General features: G+C 33.4%; 1 pseudogene; it reads right to left on the bottom strand.

The window, feature by feature from the left end:
• Positions 1-17,146: 17,146 nt before the first annotated feature.
• On the bottom strand, positions 17,147-17,245 carry LOC132282548 (small nucleolar RNA R71; annotated as a pseudogene).
• Positions 17,246-18,078: the final 833 nt, after the last annotated feature.

Below are 18,078 nucleotides of genomic sequence, written 5' to 3'. Positions count from 1 at the left end.
AAATTTACAAATTATATATATAATATATATACATATATATATTACGCACAGACATATATACATACTCTTATCTATCTCCACCATCGTACCTCTCTCTCTCCACCACCACCGTTCCTCTCTCTCTCCACCACTACCACCACCACCACCACCATTGTTCCTCTCTCCACCACCACCATCCCCGTTCCTTTCTCTACCACAACAACACTGTTCCTCTCTCTCCCCATCACCACCACCATCGATTCTATAAACCAACCACCAAAATTAAAACAAAATCATTTTTGTCCAAATTCATCATCCGTCTTCGAGATGTCAACACACACAGAGCCTCAAGCCCAAGTCAAATAACCAAATCTAGAATGATATCTATCTTGTTGCAAGTGGATATCTGTGAATGGTGCACTGTGGCTTGGTTGAGGAAGATGCCATCAGGGGCATTGGAGATGCCGACTTTGTTTTGTGAAATTAGGTTCAATTAGTGAAAAAAGAAGAAGGTTCAATCAAACACAGATGTGTGTGAATATGTTTTTGATTTGATACTAGATTGTGAATCTGTTTGGGTTAGTTCCGAAATTAAGAGAAGTAAGTGCTCATGTGTTCTACAATTGACATCAATTGATGACAAATAATTGTTGTGGATAGATGGTTATGGAGGTGGTGGACGGTGATGACGCGACAAAGAGAAGAACTTAGTACCGAATCTGTCTTTTTCCAAGTGTTATAGCCATGAATGGCGAGACGATCGCTGTTGAAGGTCTCTAAACAGTGAGATATGCTCACTGTTTCAGAAAACCATCAGATCATCACTAGAATCCGGCGACCTCCTCCTCGTGAAAGGCTTCAAGACCTCGGACGTCATCGTTGACTCCAGCTGCAATCTCTGGTTTGACGTCTTCATTCCTACCAAACCACCATCGTCTGACGATCAATGAGAAAAGACAACCATTTTTATTCTCTGGTGCTGAATACAACTATTCATCTTCTCAATGGAGATTGTGAATTGAAGGGTAATTGTGGGTCTCTGCGTTTAAGGTGATATATCCCTCTGTATGTGTGTGTGTGTGTGTGTGTGTATTCAAGTTGGGGATTTTATTTGTAAGGTGATGCATTTTGTGATTAGGAAGTCTGTGATTATACATTCATCAGATTGTCATGGTGATGGTGGCTTAGACTCTGTGGCGGGTGTTTGGGATGTGGTGGTAGGTATAATGGTCATTTAAGTAATTTGATATTTGGTGATAAATGAGATTAAAAAATTAGGGACAAAATTATCTTTTTACATATTTTTAATGGAGATTGTGACAAAAAAGTAAAAATGGACCTAAGTGATATTATTTTCGAAAGATGTTTGAGGGTGATATTTGGCTAAACCTAAGGGGTTAGTGAAATTAACACAAATTAATAATAATAATGAAAAATCAAAATGTCATTTCTCGCTCTCCTCTATTTCTCACTTTATTTTTAATCTCTCTTTCCACTTCTATATTTATTGATCTTGTCTAATATATATATATATATATATATATATATATATATATATATATATAACTTGGAATAAAAATTCTTCATCATCAAACAACGGGGCCGAATGTTCGTAGCCATTGAGTCCCTGACACCGCATCACATTCGCTAAGAGGTAATAAGAAAAAATCAGCAACAGTAGGTACCCCTAGACATGAATGGTCAGGCCTTTACATACCATTCTCCATTAGCCACCATGACTTCAAAATTAGTTCCCTTATGGCCACCATGATGTATTTATTTGAATTTTTTTGAACAACTCATTCAGTTCGCTAAACTTCAAAAGCTTAGAAAAGAAGAGCTTTATAAGACTTCGAAGTTCTCAATCTTTTTCAATATTAGGATCTGTAATGGAAACAAAATAATTTGGTGTGAGTTTGAACCAAATCATCAAATACAAGCCCGTAAAACTCATATTTCAAAAAAGCTTCAAAAAGAAGAAATATGAGCTTTTAGATCTTGATTATTAGTTTGTTGAATGAGCTGTGTTAGCAGATCCAACTTGTCATTCAAGGATATTATTCCTTGCTGCATATCATCGATAGAGGTCTCTGTGTGGGAGTTCGATGATTCTAAATTACTTTGGAATTTGTTATTCCAATCATAAACTAGATCAATTAAAAAGTTCATTCCTGTTCCAATTTTGTTTAAATTGAGCGGATCTGAAGTTTCAAAGTGGGGTAGATGAGTACACTCATTTAGGTCTTTTCCCACTATATTACAGATGCAACCTACCGATCGGGATTGTGCCATGAGAAACAGTTAATGGTTCTTAAGACCTTTTGATTCCTGTTTAGGTGTCTAAAACCAAAATCCTTTTTGAAAACTTTAATAGTCACACAGACAATAGCTTAAGAAGGACAAATATGGACTTTAAACAGTAATCAAACATATGAGATTCTTAATAGTAAACAAAGCACAATAATAGATATGGTAGTTGAACTGTAATAAGAACTTATAATGATACTCCAAGCTCAGTGTTCAAGCTCAGATACCAGTTACAAAAGAAATGCGGAAAATATAAAAACTGAGAAAGTTTACAAGAGAAAGAGAGAGAAAACTGCAAAGTAATGTAAAAGACTATTTACAACAAGATCAAAGGTGTTAATCCTTTCGGCGATCTGTAGTGAATTCAAAAGCTGGTGGTGATCGAATTCGCTGTCTTCTGTGAGTTTGAGAAGCCAAATTTGGTATGGTTGAAATTTTTTTGTTTTGTCACGCCATCCGATCGTGCTTGAAATCCAGAATGTCATATTGCGGCTGTGTTTTCAGTGCGATGTTGTTTTGTATATTATGGCTTTGATCATGGCTGGGAAGGCATTCCATAACATACAATCATGTGAGGAGAAAGTAATTTTGTTAATTACTCCCTAATCGACAGGTTCCATTCACCAGTCAAAACCGGGTACAATGAAAAGAATCATTTTTGGAATTTTTTTTCCATTGTAAATCACGTCGAAATGGTTTATTTCTTCATGATTTTCTAGATATAATTTTTTAATTGTTATAGAATGATAATCAGTTTTTGAGAGGATTATTCTAAACAATTCAAGAGGAAACATGTTTTTTGCTTTTTTAAGAAGACATATGCGATTGATTTTTGCAAATGTATATTTTGGAAAATCATGTTCTCCAACTAACTGGGCAAGTTTTAGAAAACAATTTGTTTGAGTTAAAGAAAAATCTTTTTCCAAGTCAACTTTGAGACAGATTTGGACACAAAGCTTTTTCAGCTCTTCAGTCATGGCTGTTTGTTCAGCAATGAGAGAAGTAAGAGCACTCAGGTGTTGCCTGAATTTCTTATTGTAGTCCAATTGATGCATTTTCCACACTCCATTAACTTCATCATAAAAAGAATGTGGAATTCCAGGATTAAAGAAGTTTTTTACTTTTATTGTTTCCTATCGTTTTGCAAAGTTAGCAAAAATATTTTGTGAAGCTTTCCCCACATTGTAGAAAACTGTTTGAGCTTCCTCAAGTGCGAGTGGGATGTAGCTTATGCTCAAAGCCCCGTTAGCAGTCCCCCGTTAGCAGTCCCCCGCTAGATGAGTATGAACTCCATAATCTCATCAATGCCATGGAAGATTGACCTTATCTTCTATCGGGATTGTGCCATGAGAAACAGTTAATGGTTCTTAAGACCTTTTGATTCCTGTTTAGGTGTCTAAAACCAAAATCCTTTCTGAAAAGCTTTAACAGTCACACAGACAATAGCTTTAGAAGGACAAATATAGACTTTAAACAGTAATCAAACATATGAGATTCTTAACAGTAAATAAAGCACAATAATAGATATAGTAGTTGAACTGTAATAAGAACTTACAATGATAATCCAAGCTCGGTGTTCAAGCTCTGATACCAGTACCGAAGCAGTTGAATTTCTAAAAACAATTCAATGCAATACTTTGCACGCTCTAGAAGATGTCTTTTTAGGAGCACAACAAGCAAATATCGAGTGGGATGCAGCTTATGCTCAAATCCCCATTAGCAGTCCCCAGTTAGATGAGTATGAACTCCATAATCTCATCAATACCATGGAAGACTGACCTTATCTTCTTACTGATCAACTGCACTTTGATCAAGCACACGACAAGAGGATTTGTGTTACCCTACTATTCATCAACAGTGAAAGTAGCCGACAAACTATTCATCAACAGTCAAAGTAGTTGACAACACACTATTCATTAACAGTAAAAAGCAGATTCCTTCATAACTGGTATCAGAGCTTGAACACAGAGCTTGGAGTATCATTGTAAGTTCTTATTACAGTTCAACTACTAAATCTATTATTGTGCTTTGTTTACTATTATGAATCTCATATGTTTGATTACTGTTTAAAGTCTATATTTGTCTTCTTAAACTATTGTCTGTGTGACTGTTAAAGCTTTTCAAAAAGGATTTTGGTTTTAGACACCTAAATAGGAATCAAAAGGTCTTAAGAACCAGAATTTGTTTCTCATGGCACAATCCCGATCGGTAGGTTGCATCTGTAATATAGTGGGAAAAGACCCAAATGAGTGTACTCATCTACCCCACTTTGAAACTTCAGATCCACTCAATTTAAACAAATTGGAGCAGGAATGAACTTTTTAATTGATCTAGTTTATGATTGGAATAACAAATTTCAAAGTAATTTAGAATCATCGAACTCCCACACAGAGACCTCTATCGATGATATACAGCAAGGAATAATATCCTTGAATGACAAGTTGGATTTGCTAACACAGCTTATTCAACAAACTGATAATCAGGATCTAAAAGCTCAGATTTCTCAAATGTCTCTTGATCTAGAAAGATTAAAGAAATTAAAATTATCTGATCTTTATCCTCCTGATAATCTTCCGGGTCCTAATCCTCCAACAGTAGATAAATAATCTACTACTCCCATAATAAAGGTAAAAAGCCTCTACTATGGACATGAGGACATACTTGTAATTCGTGATAACAAGTCACTGAATTATAACAAAGATGAGTTTAACAACATCGTCGATTACTTGAATTGTTTACGCCAGATGTATGTTAATCCTCAATTATCTATTGATGAAAGAAACCACATCATCAATCAGATAAGAGACACCTTTCTACAAAATGAGGATCTCCTTACACACTTTGGATATCAACTCCATTTATCTGAAAGTGATGAATCAGGAGAACAAATCCATGTTCTAACTGATCAATCTGACTTTTAGGAATTTAACGATTCTAACAATTCAGATTCTATAGATGAAGAAATTCAAGTTGAACCCCAGCCAGAATCCACTTCAAACACAAGAAAACGTGTTTTTGACATTATTTTGGATGAATCATTTTACGGTGATTTTCCTATTACAGAAGAAATTCTTTCGATAGAAGAAACTACAGATGTACCACCAAATACAACAGCAAACACTTCTTCTAAACGGGCAGAAGGAAAACAATCATCCTCTTCTACCTACGATTTGTCTTTTCCTACCTTTTCCAACCTTTGCTAGGAAAGACGACTTAAATAAGTACCCTATTTCTCAAAATGGGACTTATCTTGACCTAACCCATATTCCTTATCATGATCATCTCAAAACCATTGATGAATGGGCACAATCTCTTGCCATACTGGTCAACAACCAGAAAGCCCACTGGGGAAAGGAACGTTTCTTTGACTACATTGCAGCAACACTGCAAGACGAAGCTCTCGGCTGGCTAAGGAAAAACTTTACAGATTGTATGTGATGATTATTGGATCTGGGTAGGATTGGAACTCTCTAGGATTAGGGATTCAATGGAAAGTTATTTATGAACTAACCTCGATAGATATTTTATTCCTAGAAAAGATGTTCTCATTAATCAAACTCCCGGAGCAAAAATCTTCAGCAAGTTTGATTGCAAAGCAGGTTTTTGGCAAATAAAATTGAGGAAAAAATCAAAGCCATTAACTACTTTCAGTACACCTAGAGGTCATTATCAGTGGGCTGTAATGCCATTTGGTCTCAATACTGTACCTCAGATATATCAACGATAGATGGATAAAATCTTTAATGACCTTAAAGATTTTATAGTTGTCTACATCGACGATATCTTGGTCTTTTCTAAAACAAGAGAAGAGCATAAAAAGCATTTACAACTTCTTTCCAAAAAACTCCAAAAACATGGCATTATTTTGTCACTTAACAAAATAGAAGTTGAACAGGAATCCATTGATTTCCTTGGTCTAGTTTTAACCCAAAAAGGGATAAAACTACAGGATCACATTATTATAAAAATACGTGATTTTCCTGATATGATTTAAGATAAAAAGCAACTACAAAGTTTTCTTGGTCTCTTTAATTATGGCCGCACCTTTATTAAAGATTTGTCTCAAAAAGAACTTCCTTTAATAACGAAGCTTCAAAAGAATCAAAGTTTTGTCTGGACCGATGACGATACACGTACTATCTAGCAGATAAAACGAGTTCTTATTCATATCCCTGAAGTTTACTTTCCTTAAACAGGTGATAAACTTATTCTTGAAACTGATGCCTCAGATTTATGTTGGGGATGTGTTTTAAAAGGAATTCCACAGGAAAAGTGGAATGAATCTGTTTTCACAAATCACCAAATACGAGCCCGCGAAACTCCTATTTCAAAAAAGCTTCAAAAAGAATAATTGATTTGTGGTTACAATTTTGGGAAATTTAAACCAAATAAACATAATTACATTATTTATGAAAAAGAACTTTTGGCCATTAAACTTGCAATAAAAAGATTCCATATTTATCTTGCCCCAGAAGATTTTATTATCCGTACTACTAATCAAGCCGTAAAGGATTTCCTTATAAACAAGAAAAACTATTTAGAAGGACGACGACTAAAATGGTATAATGTTATTACCCAGTATTCTTTTGCTATTGAACATATTAAAGGCACTAACAATTTTCTTGCAGACTTTCTAAGCAGACACTATTCAGAAATATCTAACAAAGATGTTTCCCTCTCTGCAGATGAGCCATCGAGGTAAATAACCTCAAAAGGATGGTTGGATCACAATCGCTAAAAAGACGGATAAACAACCAATCCAACAACAACAAGCTCAACCATTAAACAAATGGTTTGTAGTTTTTGCAGGTCACAAACCAGGCATTTACACAACCTGGAATGACTACCATGACTAACTAAAAAATTATAATGGGTCATGTTTCAAAGCCTATGACACATTTGAGGAAGCTGAAACAGTTTTCTACAATGTGGGGAAAGCTTCACAAAATATTTTTGACAGGAAATAATAGAAGTAAAAAACTTCTTTAATCATGGAATTCCACCTTCTTTTTATGATGAAGTTAATGGAGTGTGGAAAATGAATCAATTGGACTGCAATCATGTGGCTTTTGATTCCTTGTGCAAATGTATTTTTTGGAAAATCATGTTCTCTGTAACGACCTACTCTACCACATGGTATGATATTGTCCGCTTTGGGCCTGAGCCCGCACGGTTTTGCTCTTGGGTTTCACACTAAAAGGCCTTATACCAATTAGAGTGACACCACCACATATAAGTACTTCACCTTTACTTTACCCAGGCGATGTGGGATTGTGCACTCGTAGCTCACTAGTGTGGTAGCCTGCAAGTATCTCGCACCCGCCCACAGCACACCCGCCCACAGGGTTATCACAATCCACCCCCTTTGGAGGCTCGACGTCCCCGTCGGCACACTTCCAGCTGGGTCAGGCTCTGATACCATTTGTAACGACCTACTCCACCACATGGTATGATATTGTCCGCTTTGGGCCTGAGCCCGCACGGTTTTGCTCTTGGGCTTCACCCTAAAAGGCCTCATACCAATTAGAGTGACACCACCACATATAAGTACTTCACCTTTCCTTTACCCAGGTGATGTGGGACTTGTACACCCGTAGCTCGCTAGTGTGGTAGCCTGTCAGTGTCTCGCACCCGCCTTCCACGTGTAGGTTGGCCAGGCCCACACCCAAAAACATGAAAATATCTAAACAATTTAGTATTTAAACGAATATAGAATACAAGAAGAATAAAAAGAATGAATAAATCGCTAAACGAAATTCGATTAATAAAATAAAACCTCCTTGACAAAAATAAATTCCATGAATTTAAAATTCTAAAATACAACTCGAAAATCCTATAAGTCGAGGACTCCTAAACCATAAATTATTAATTTACCAGACATCTAACAATAAATAACAACACTAAAAAGTAAACCAGATGAGTAGATGAATGACAGTCTCCCAGCTGCGGATCCTCAACCTCGAGACTGGAACTTCTAATAACCTGTAAAAAAAAATCGTGGGTTAGACCCACGAGTAAGTTTCCTCTACCAAGCCTCTGAAAACCAATAAATAAAATATCTCTAATCAAAATCATCCTAATTAAAGTTTTAACCTTTAATATAAGATGATACATATATAATATATATAAATATATAAAGAATATATTCATTAATATAATCCTTGAAATCCAAGACCATAAACAATGATAAGACTACCTCCATATTTAAATTAACCATCAAGTACATTCCCCTTTTAAAAGAAAACTCATTTAAACCTAAATTCCATATTTAAACAGTTATTTAACCATTTAAATAATAAATAATAATCCAAGAAATATTTTCCTTTAATCCAAATCCTAATTTCCACCAATGTATGATTTTATTTATAAATATCACATAGCAAAGATCTATACTTTGGCAACTCATCAATGCCTTCACTAATATTATTTTATCAATACTATAAAATAATATATTATCCTTTAAACATTAATTTATTATAATATAAGAATATTTATCACCTCCAACTTATAAATACAATATCCATAGATGTATATCTAATCATCTAACTTATCTAGCAATTTATTTACATTTAGGCAATTCACCCATGCCTCCACAAATATTAATTTATTTATACTTTGGCAAATCATCCATGCCTCCATAAATATTGATTTATGATTTGGTAAATCAACCATGCCTCTAGAAGTATGTTTATTTATACTATAACAACTCAACCATGCCTCTACAAGTAATACATTTATACTTTGGCAAATCAACCATGCCTATTAAATGACAATCTGTTTATGTCTTGGCAATTCATCCATACTTCCAAAAGTATGTCTTTATCCATACTATTAATTAGTAATTCATCCATGCTTCCCATGTATGTATTTTATTCATACAATTAATAAGATAATTTATTTATACCTTTAGTAACTCATCCATACCTCCAATTTAACCATGTACCAAACTTTAGAATTAAATATAAAATAAATCGTACATAGGCACTCCGTGCAAGTTACAAGCATATAATTAATTTAAATAAACAACCTATTATGATTTCATCAACACCACCATCACATATATAAACATGATAAATATCAATGAACAACTTATTAGCTAATTAGGTTATATTTATTTATTTATGTGTGGCAGTATAACACGTAGGAGTGTATAACACGTAGGTTACACAATTTAGTAATGTCTAAATAACACGTTACATGTTAAATATAAATATTAAGAATTATTAGGTCAACACCCAACCAATACAAATTATCTAAATTGGTTAAAACAATTATGGGATAAGATATATATATATACAAAATTCGTACTATCTTCCAACCCAGTTTTGATAAGGTAAACATTCGTTTCACGAAATTTTCGTGAAATACAAAATTGTAGATAATCGAATTTCCATTCAACCATATGGGATCTGAGCCATTTTGGCAGTCAAGCAAAGAGATACAGACAGAATAATAAAACGGGAATTAGAGAAAGTTACCTAGTTCAAGAATGATTCTTCTTTTTCTTCTAATCAATTTCTTCACATGCATTTATCCTATGTCTAGGTGATTAACATGCCAATTTAATCTCTAGATTTTGATACCCAATGTGATAAACTTATGGGTTCTAAGAGGAGAGTTAGAAAAGAACTTGCCTGAAGGTTTCGAAACGAAACCAACGCTTCAACCTTGGTTGTCTCTTCCAAATCCGACGTCCTCTTTCTCTGATCCGGCCTTTTCTTTGTCAGTCTTCTCTTCTTCTTTTTCTCTGCTTCTCTTATTTTTTTCTAACGTGAAAAACTTTTTAACAATATAACCTTATGTGTATATTTATACACATTAATACCCTAATCCTATTCCTAGTATGATTACTCAAAAAAACTAATAATACTTTTAAATAAAATATATATACACATATATTATATTATATATATATAATTATTTATTATATATATATATTCCTCGCACAATAAAAATAAATAATATATATTGTCAATTCAAATCCTCCTCCGTGTTAGACTCTAGTTATATTAATATACATGACACATATAAATATAAATAAATAAATAATATATTACCAATTCAAATCCTCTTCCACGTAGAACTCCAACTATATTAATATATATAAAACATATAAATATAAATATATATATTATGTAATATATATTTATAAATCCTTTTTAACTATACTTACCATATATATGCGTAAAGTCCTATACATATATACTTACTATAAATATATAATTCTCTATATAATCATATATATATAATCCATTTAATATGCATACTGTATATATATATATATATATATATATATATATATATATATATATATTAATATATATACTGATGCATAAATTCGTGGGCCTTTAAACCATCCCAAATCTTTTAAAGCTTCCTTTTCAACCGAAGATCCAAATCATTTGATCCAAATAATTCAAGCCCAATCCATTAAACTTAAACAAATAATTAAATAAATAAACACTTAATATTAAAACAACTAAATAGATGATGCACATTATTAAACAAGAATTAACAACCAAGTCATACCATACAAATAAAAATCAATACGCCAACAAATCAATCAATAACCAAGCACATCATCATACCAATAAATCAAATAAACAAATAATTAATTTAAAATAAATAAATTCATTAAATTCATTTAAAGGCAATTAATTTAATTAAATAATTCATCAAAATATAGGGGTTTTACATTCTCCAACTAACTGGGCAAGTTTCAGAAAACAATTTATTTGAGTTAAAGAAAAATCTTTTTCCCAGTTAACTGTGAGACAGATTTGGACACAGCTTTTTCAGCTCTTCAGTTATGGCTGTTTGTTCAGCAATGAGAGAAGTAAGAGTACTCAAGTATTGTCTAGATTTCTTATTGCAGTCCAATTGATGCATTTTCCACACTCCATTAACTTCATCATAAGTTCATTGACCAAAGAAGTCTAATAATTTTACTTTAATTAATGAGGGACCTTAATTTAATTCAGATAATCTACCAGGTGTGGTAAGATTAATTAGATGGGACCTGTAAGAGATAAGAATGCATTGAATGGAAATTTAATTTGAAATTTCATATTATCCCAGCCACTAAAATCGGGATATATATCAAAACTGGAAAAAGTTGAAATCATTCACCACCTAAGAATCTCTAACTTGTTGATTTTTTGTTTTTATTTACCCAAAAAAAACAAAGAATCTCAACTTATATATGTGTGTGTATATATATAAGAATAATGATAGGGGAATCGAAAAGAAATCACTGAATTAGTATCGAATTTGACGTGATTGGTCATTCTTATCACGTGTTAAATAATCATTTTTAGAAACTGTTTAAGTAGATGAGGTGAACAAAAACACGTCAGATTCGATACTTATTCGGGGTTAATTCATCGCCCTCCCTATCATTATTCTATATATAAATATATATACTCAATTTAGTTTAGTTACTTATCATCTTATCCATTTTCAAGTTCGATACACTATCAGCACCTATCAGTATCGGTCTGTTTACTGACTTTGTCCAAATCCCGACTGTGAATCAGAAAAACAATTATCTATATAAATAATAACTTGAACTTAATATATATATATATATATATATATATATATATTTTGGGGGTAAAATTATCTGTTTAGATAATAACAATTTTAAAGGAAACTGGAAACATTCCTTCTTATCTAAAAGAAATGCCACAACTAGTGGCGTAGCCAAAGAGGGACAAGTGGGGGCAGTTGTCCCACAGTATTTTTAATTTTTTAAAATTTTATATGAAAATATTTTTATATTGGTATAATTGTTCTCTCTAAATTTTCACAGTGCACACACACACACACACACACACACACACACACACACACACACACATATATATATACACACTCCAGAAGCCCATTCACGGTAAAAAAAATAGAATAAAAAAGAAATATAATCATCACACAATTGTAAATATATATAATATATCTATCAATTTATCACTTTCCCATAAAATATGATATTTTTTTCTACTTTCCCAAAATATTATATTCTTTTCATTTCCAAAAAAAAAAAAAAAAAAAAAAATCATCAAGATATTATTTTACACTTTTGACTTTACCACAAACAAATAGATTGTTTTCAATCACATTTTCAGTCTCCAACATTTTTCTTTTTGGGAGTCTTCAACATTTAATAAATTCATAATCCAAACAAAGCAAACTGAGCAACCATTTACCATTAGACAGAGACTCAGTCAATTGTACCAGTGTAGCATATAGGTAATCTGATATATATATTTTTATTATCTAAATTTACGATTATTTTTTGATATTATAATTTTAATTGGAAAAAATATTAGTTATTACTATCAAAATTATTTTAGGGCTTGTGATTCTTTCAAAATTTAGTTTGTGTTGCAGCCCAAATCAATGAAATCACATATTCATTTACTCTATCAAAATTTTCAATTGATTGAATTATCTGTTTATAACTTATAAGGTTAGTTATCTTTATCTCTTATTTTTTTATTTTAGTTTTTTGATTTTTAAAATGAATGAATTTTTGTTATAAGTAAATTGACGGTTATTAAAAATGTTTGTTACCATGGAATTTTTTGGAATGAAATTGGTTTATCATGAATTTTTATTTTTAATTTTTTTTACATATGTTGATATATTAGAACATTTAGATTTAAGTAACTGTATTATTTTCTTTTTCATATCTTATTCTTGATTCATTGTATATAATTTTTTTTTTTAGTATATTTAATTAAAATTGCCCCATATAAGAAAATTCCTGGCTACGCCATTGGCCACAACCTGCCAACATGGAAACATGACCACAAGTGATTGAACAGGGTTTAACATTCCTTCATAAACGTTTTCTTTTACATCACTTTGGTTAATCAACTTCAAAAAAATTCAAATAAATACATCATGGTGGATTCACCTTTGTCCTTGCTAGGTGCTTTCTTGTTTCTATCCTCCTAAAGAGCATGGGTTCTTGAAAGTTGTAGTTTTCGTTGTATATGACTTATCTCTTTTTAGTAAATAAACATGACCTTTTTCAGGTGTAAATCTGAGTGGTTGTTATTTTCAATTGAAATAGAATGATGAGTTTAATCTGTGACGTGCTACTTTACTGCTGAAAGTCTTTTTCTTTTCTTTTCTTTTTCCCGTAAAAGTGTTGAAAGTCCTTAAATGGTTTGCAGCAGATGGTGCCTTTTTTTTGAGGGTTTAAGATAAGAGAAAGTGAATATTCCAACTATGAATTAGATATTATTAGCAATTGTATAAGAAAATGTGTATGAAAATGATGGAATAGCATGTATGACATGGAGTTTTAGTATGTAAAGCTGCTTTTAACTTGTTCTGATACTTCAAAAATTTTAAAGGGGTGGCATAAAATCTCCAGTTACTAATAAATTATCTATTCATTACTTTAGAGTCCGCAACCTTCATTTCTTGTAACAAGAAAAAGTGTATGGTCAATATTAGTTGATGTTTTACTATTTAAAAGTAGAATCAGAAATGATGTTTCCGGCATCATGACAATATGGGATCAAGGTGACAATATTTGGTCAGTTAGAATGAGTTATTAAATTTTACCTATAGAATAAAGTTCACCACATTCTCTTTTACCATCTCAAGAAAAATCTACTGTTGATAATAATTAGCTTTTTTTGAATAATTAATATATGAAATGATGTTCACCATCAGAATTTTGGTCTGGAGAAGAGGACAACATTTCACCAGAATTTGGATCAATATTATGCTGAAAGACGAGCACAGGGAAAGATTTTCTTACGAATTCTGGTATCAAATTGATGCACAACAGCTTTTGGAGTTGGATTTATGCTGCCTAGAAACGGTCCTGTGGTGGATTTTGTAACAGAAAGCTTGTAGGGTTAAGGTTTTAAGATGTAGAAGAAAGTCCTAGAAACGGTCCTGTGGTGACTACTAAAGACCAGTCCATACCCATGCACAACATCTAAATTAGATCTCTAGCTAATCTAGAAACTTCCAAAATACTCTTGATTCCTTAAAGCTTAATAAATCATAAATACATTCCTATCAGCAGCAAAATATCAAAATAAGAATAAGTTAAGACTAGTGACTTGACACTTCCATTCTGACCAAGAAGACTTCTTGAGTGGTGTGGGGTCCATAGTTTTAGTTTCCTGAGCTTCCATCATTAGAACACTGGGAAGGCATTTGGAGAATGAAGTTTCATAATTACATGATTTTTCTGCTTCCTCTCTTCTGCCGAGGTCTTAAAATTTTGTGGCCTCCTTGCTGGAAATTGTGGATACCATATAAGGAATTATATTTTACCAGTTTTTGGCCTGGATCCAAGTAACTTCGTATCTGCTGATGCTTGTAACCACCACCAGAACTACTTTAGTACATGCGCAGTTAGGGGCTCATAGGAAGGTACGTTTTTCGCTAATGGGTGATGGCACACACATTAGGGGCTGTTTATTTTATTTATATCAAATGTTTAGCCAGCTAGAAAGGGTGGTGGCACAAACTCAAACTGAAAAGCCTACTTGATAAAAGGCAACAAGAGTTGGTATCTGCAATTTTATTTTTAGGAGAAGGAACACTTAAAAAGAAAAAAGAAAACGAATTTTTGGAATTTGTTTTGCATTTGAGAAAATAATTTTTTTTCTAGTTGATATGCAATACTTATTTATGTAGAAAATAAACATGGGTTTCTTTGGAATGCTTGCATAAGTCATCTTAGAGGCCTTGAGTTGTTGCGAACTTTCATCTGTTTCCTTTTCTTTTATTACTTTATTATACTTTTATTTCTATTTTTTATTCATGGCTTCTAGACTAGTCCTAGTTGGAATTCTTATTCATATATGGGAAATAATAAACAAAATGACAAAAAAGGGCAGTTATTTCTGGCATTTTAGGTTTTATCAATAAATTATGAGAGACTCAACATGTTTAGCATGGCCTGGTATTTACTTGGTCCTGATTGGGACCAAAAGAGAGTCTCATAGCCCTTTTGAATTTTTCCAAAATTTATTATTGATCAGCGCTGAAAAGTGCGTATTTAAACCCCTTAAGCTTAGGTATTCTAGAACCTTTATCTATCTTATTTTACCGTTTTGAATCGATTTCGTGTTATTTTCATTTTTAGGTATTTATTCCCAAAATAAGCTAACTCAGCCAAATAAGAGCATAATTGAAGCAATTCTGGGATAAATCAAAGAAAGGAGCAAAGTAGAGCAAAAGGAAGCAAAAGATGGAATTTCGGCAACTTCGATCGATCTCAAGAAAAGTTCAATCGATCCAACTTTTATCGATCTCAGCACTTCAAGATAGATCCAGGCCATGATGTCATTCTTAGAGATCCTAAAAGTTCGATCAATCTAACATCATTCTCTGATCGATCGAACCATCTTATCCTTATCCAAATGATTGATCTTATCCAGTTGTACCACCCTACTAACCACTTTTGTCCTTTTTCCAAAAATATCTTCAAAATATCTCAGATTTGTTTTTATCCAAAAAGGCGCCGCCATTGAGGATCGATCCAGCTTCAGTTCGATAGATTTCAGCCACGTTTGATCGATCTCACTTCAAGTTTGATCGAACGAACTTCCCAAATCCAGAGAAAAATCCAAATTCCAGCTTATTAAAGTTGTCTCATATCCAATCATTAGAGAATTATTGGTGTACGAGCCCAGCTCATTTGGGGTGATTTTTAACCTACCTATATAAGGAATATGAGCCACTTTTTGAGAGAGCTTTTGGATAGGATACTTTTACATACACATACTTAGTGAGGAAGCAAAGGAGAGGAGGAGGCTAGAGACACCATTGGAGACTCTTCATCAACCAATGAGCAGATTTCTTCCATGGAGCTTGCCCTTGAGGGTTGGAGGACATCATCCATAAGTGGCTAGACATTTTCTTGGGCCTAGAGTTAGCCCTAAGCATGCTTTATACTTCTTAATTTATGTATTTTTGAGGGGATTTGTATTGTGATTCATGTCTTTACACTTATATATATATAGATCTTGTTTATTCAATGATTTACATGGTTTAATGCTTCCAATTGATCTTGTTTGTTGATTTTGATTTGTTGTGAAGGTGAAGTGTTTGTTGTTATTGCTTGTTGTGTTGCATTGTACATGCATGATCGTAGATCATTGAGACCCACTCTTGTTCCTTTAAATTTTTATCTTGATTCCATAGTTCGAAACCCTAGGGGAAGAGGTAGTTCTAGTCAATCCATTTCATCAATGGAAGGACACAATGAGGACCATATGGAGGACCTTGGTCACATAGACTAACAAGGTATCCTCCACCCCAATGTGCATCGTGATAACATGCAAGTTCCATTAGGCATGCCAAGGCCATATGTTCATCCATCACAACAACAAGGCCAAGTCCCATTGGGAATGCCAAGACCAATCTATGCTCCACCACCTCCTATCATTCAAGGCAACCAAGGTGCCCATGTTGCACCTCCAATTGCTAATCCTCCACTTGCTTTAAGAGATCACTATGTGCCTAATGAATATAATGCACCCACATGCATTCAATTGCCACCATTTAGAGCATGCCACCATTTAGAGCACACCATTTAGCCACTATGAAATCAAGCCACAAACCATTCAAATGCTTCCTAACTATTATGGACTTCCAAGTAAAGAACCTTACAAGCATTTGGATGAGTTTCTTAAAGTATGTTCGACCGTAATACGGACATGCCGGAAGAGGTCTTAAGGCTTAAACTTTTTCCATTCACCCTTAAAGACAAGGCAAAATATTAGTTTAACAATCTTAGGCCTTTTTCAATAACTTCTTAGGCGGAAATGCAACAAGAGTTCTTAAAGAAGTATTATCTGGTTTCTAAGACCAATGCCATGAGAACTTCAATTAAGAAATTTTCACATGGGGATGGGGAAACATTCCATGAGGCATGGGAACGCTTTAATGAATTGCTTAGGAAGTGTCCACATCATGACATGCCCAAATGGCAATTAGTTCAATATTTCTTTGCGAGCTTATTGGATAATTACAAAGGCATGGTTGATGCTTCCATGGGTGGCTCTTACATTGATAGGCATGAGGATGATGTGTGGCGTCTCTATGAAAGCATGAGTGAAAACTCTTTGCACCGTACCTTATCTTCAAAGAATGGTAGAAATTTTAGTGTTAGGAAGAGTGTCGGCTTACATCAAGTTGACCACTCTAATGAAATTGCCGCCAAAATGAAATCATTATCTCAAAGGTTTGATCAATTTTTGATCAACCAAAACTTGGCGAATCAAGTATCTTCCTTCCCTAACCATTCTCATCATGCATCTAATGAGGCATGTATGACTTGTTCAAGTGTTTTACATTCAACTTTCAATTGTCCCCATGGACATGTGCAAAGTGAGCATCATGAATAAGTAAATGCAACATTTGTGAATTAATGGAACAATCTTTATGGCAATCATTACAATCCTAGTTGGAAGAATCACCCGAATTTCTCTTGGAAAAGCCAAGGGGAGGGCTCAAACCCTTCCCAAGGTGGTTTTCAAGGAAAATACATTCCACCTCCACTACAAGGCCAAGGTTCCCAAGGTTTTAGATCATCATATCAATCACAAGGAAACCAATTCTCTAATTCTCATTTTCCTAATCAAACATCATATTCCTAAGGAAATGTTAGAAGTCCCACTTTTGAAGAGAAAGTTTTGACCGCTTTGGGCACTTTAGAGGCAAACACACAATTAATTTATTCTCACTCTCAATCCATTGTTAAGCTAGAAACCCAAGTAGGACAAATAACTAGTACTTTAAATGCTAGAGAGA

The sequence above is a fragment of the Cornus florida genome, unplaced genomic scaffold, assembly GCF_030987335.1.
Source record: "Cornus florida cultivar Cherokee Brave unplaced genomic scaffold, ASM3098733v1 CherokeeBrave_3.0.0_Hap2_Chr01, whole genome shotgun sequence".
In the NCBI taxonomy this organism is placed as follows: Eukaryota; Viridiplantae; Streptophyta; class Magnoliopsida; order Cornales; family Cornaceae; genus Cornus; species Cornus florida.
This window is presented reverse-complemented; position numbering and strand designations above follow the sequence as displayed.